The following is a 4,041-nucleotide window of genomic DNA, read 5'->3' as shown; positions in this document are numbered from 1 at the left end:
CAGACAGCTCTGTTATGTTGGAAAAATCTGATTTATTTGGTAAAATTACTCTTTGTTTTTAGTATAAACTTAGTTTTACAAGGTTTACATGGTGAAAGTCCAGATTTAAACTACAGAAGAGATGCAACAGAAATGTGTCCTTCAGCAGAGGTCGACAAAGAGAAGCAAACCATTTCACTGAGCATTTCATTCTCTACAATATTATAAAAGTAAAGATCAGTAATTCTGCAAAAATGATTGAACACGCACATCTATTAATGTTCTCACTCAACTTTACTCAATGACAATCATTTCTGAAAGAGCTGAAGCAAACTCAGAGCAGTCACTGTTGAAGACTTGTTCAAAATTTACAGAGAACTATATCCAAAGATTTGGAGTTGAGACTGAAATATTTAGTAAAGATGAGCTGATCAGATCAGCTTTTACTGACGGTTACCCACGTGGAAAGAACCTATATAAACATATATGTTTTCATATAGGTTTTGATATAGGTTTCTGATATATGTGACATATATAAAATTGTCTGTTTTCCTATATTATATGTACATATATGCACATACATGGGTACATATTCACCTATATGTTGGTAAAATTATTAAAATACAGCTGCTAGACAACATGATTTAAAATAAATTTTTATTTTTATTTACTTAATCAAATAGTACAAGAAATAAATATAGTACAAGAACAAGAATAAAAGAATAATCAAAAAGAAATAAAAAAGAAAACAAAGACAAACCATTGTGTTATATATCTTTCTTTTTCACTATCTTCATATAAGACTTGACCTTGTAAATGTTTCAGGAAACGTGTATGCTTTCCATCTCCTCTTACTTAATCCATGACATGCCAATTACAAGAGATACCAAATTTAAGTGGCACATAGATACGTTTTTTGCACTTTTTTAAGTTAGTTCTTAGTTATTGCCTTGATAATAAAAAATATAACAGTCAAGGCATCATGTATGACAGTTGCCAAAGTGAGATTTGAGCTATATAGGAGACATATCATGTATGAACATAAAGGGCTTATATGTGGATATGAAGAAGCAACACGGGAGACCTATTTGGCCTGTATGTGCACATATATGCACCTCAATATTGTCTATATGTGGCATATATACACATAATTATTATAAATTGAATTATATTTGCACTTAAATTATTATATATGTGCATATACACTGCATATAGGTTTCATATATGCACATGTATCCTCATATAGTTTCTTTCCATGTGGGTACAAATAGATATTTTCAGTGTTTTGACTAAATACATGAAGGGGTTTCTGCTGCAAAACTACCAAGCTACCAAACTTTCCTAGCGCCAACACAACTACATTACTCCAACAGCTTGAATCTGCTGCTACAAGTCTTAAGCTCATTTTTCACTGGCAAATGTCTGTTTTGCTCTCTCTCTTTCTATTTTGTGCCACACATTAATGTAATATTTGGTGCAAAAGTGATTTGTGCATTTACAAATTCAAAGATGGGCTCTATCTTAGATTCAGGAGCAAGTCAACAAGCACTGAAAATTGTTCACTGTGCAGTGCTAAGAGCAGTAATATGTAATGGCGGTATAGTGTTTAACTCAGCATCAGCATCTTCAGAATTGAGATGGAATATAATGTCAGTCCTGAAGAACAGGATGAGGAGCTTCAGATCATCCTCAGTCTCAGTGCTGGAAGTGGAAATGCAGAGGAACTTTAGAAATAATAAACAGCTAAAGATGGTGTAATGCTGTTTTTAAGAGGGTAAACTGAGACTCCTCCAGTTAAAGAAGAACTGGAATCATCTTGGGGGAATGCGTATACTGTAGAAATAATAGCAGCTTTGTAATGAATCGCTGATTTAGATGCCAAGAAAATCAGAAGAACAGCATTAAAATGTCAGACGGGCGATTCCTACAATACTTCATTAGCTGACCCAGACTGCAGTAGTTGATGCTCTGCTGCACTGTAGAGGTCATGAAGAAGAAGGATGTCCGCCTAAAGAAACTGGCACAATAAATGTAACACAAATATTTAATAATACTCCAGTTTAAAGAGAGATTGATCAAAAACTCCTGGCCCGGGTTATACAGCAGCAGCAGGACACATATGAAGAGTTTATTTGCAAAAAGATAACTCAGTTTTTCACAATTGTGAGATATCGTGTTTTATGTTGTTAATTGAAGAGTTTAATTAGAAAAAATCTGATTTATGGAAATGACTGACTTTGGAGGTTTTGTTTGTTTTCAGGAAATTGTGTTTTTACTTTGAGTGTTGAAGAGTTTATTTGCAAAACAAGTTATATTTCAGAAAAATTCTGATCAAGATGTTAAAATGAACTCTTCATATTTCAGCGTTTATAATATAAGACTGTTTAGACGTTGAATGATCATTGCACAGAGATGATGGAAATTTTACTGGCCACACAATGAGTGGAAACACAATCAACAGATATTGCACTGTTTCCACTCATCATCTGCAGTAAATGGTTTAAACTGTAGGAGATCATCTTCAAGACAGGATTTTCTGTTTGAAATGTGGACTAAATTTATACTAAAATCAAAGAGAAACACAAGTTTTTGCTGTTTCCTTATGAAGGTCTGCTCATGTTCATACTCAAAATTGGTCATTTGCTTTTTACCCATCCACATGCACACATTTTTGTGTGAGGAGAGAAAATCCTTTACATTCAGTCATTTGAGTGGTGAAGGGATTAATCAAATAGCCCTGTTGATGGATAAGATTTGAGATTAGATTTTTGCGCTCCCTTTTAAAAACATTTGTGATGTTTTAAAAAAAAAAAAATACAGTATTGTTATTTTGATGCATAGATGTGGCTGCTGTATTTTGTAGTTTATTTTGATGCACTTAAAGCTGAAGTATTTAGTATTTTATTTTAATATAAATTTGAATGTATTTTTGCCCATTCCTGCTTTCTCATGACTCTTAATGTGACAGAGGAAAAAACAATCTAATGTATTACAGAAACAGGCTCACAGCATCCTGTGTGAATTTTCATTAGTAGATCAAATCTGATATTCAGTATTCAATCTCAATACAACTATCAAAACTGAAGCATTTGCCCAGTTGTGAAGTAAACATGATCTGCAGTCAGTGTTGGGGGAAAAAGTAATATATTACAATTTTAAGCATTTTTGCTGTTTCTTTCTTAAAAAACATAAAAGAGAAAAGCAAAATTAACAGCATACTTTTACAATATTTTACTTTAAAGATAACATTTAGTTGGCCAAAAAGATCTGCGATCAGATATTATGTTTTCAAAACTCTTGAGACCAAAAGGATGAATTCACTGTCTCTTCATGGTCATTAAACAAGTTCTCCGATTTTATTAATTCAATGTTCCTCATTGATTTTTTTGGTTTAATGGGTAATTCAACTAAGGGCACTTTTCTTCAACTACGGGCACTTTTAGCCTTGTGAAGTTGAGTAAATGTTTTATATTTTTTTTATTAACGGAACATGGCATTATAAGTTTAAACAATTTGTCTAGTTTTAAGATCTGTAAGAGGACAAAATTTGATATGAAGAAAAACTTAAAATTGATTTTTTTTTTCATCGTGAAATGCACAAATGTTGATTCCACGCATCTCAATATACAGCGTATTTTAAAATGAAATAAATTATGGTATTCAAATAAGGATCTAAGATCATTTTTGTGTCTATTTTAACCAATCTTTCTACAATATGTACAATAATTATACTTTTGTCAATAAAAGAAATGTCTCTTAGGACCGAATGCTGAATTAAACACCTGTCACACTCTAGCTTATTAGAAAATTGATAAATTGAATTGGTATATTGTGAAGTCCATCAAAGATTATGGTAAGAGATGCTCTGTTGCGCGCCAAGAAATCGATACTCTGAGTAGAGAGTAGAGAGAGAGAGATAAAAATAAAGACACACACATACACTCACAGAGAGAAAGAAAGAGAGTTTTCTCTACCAAAAGCTTTTTTGAAAGGGTTAATAGTCACGACGTAGGTTTTTCAAATCTTGTATCCTATATCGGGTAACAGGCTGATTATAATATT

Source organism: Danio rerio, chromosome 15, assembly GCF_049306965.1.
Source record: "Danio rerio strain Tuebingen ecotype United States chromosome 15, GRCz12tu, whole genome shotgun sequence".
NCBI classification, from domain to species: domain Eukaryota; kingdom Metazoa; phylum Chordata; class Actinopteri; order Cypriniformes; family Danionidae; genus Danio; species Danio rerio.
This window is presented reverse-complemented; position numbering follows the sequence as displayed.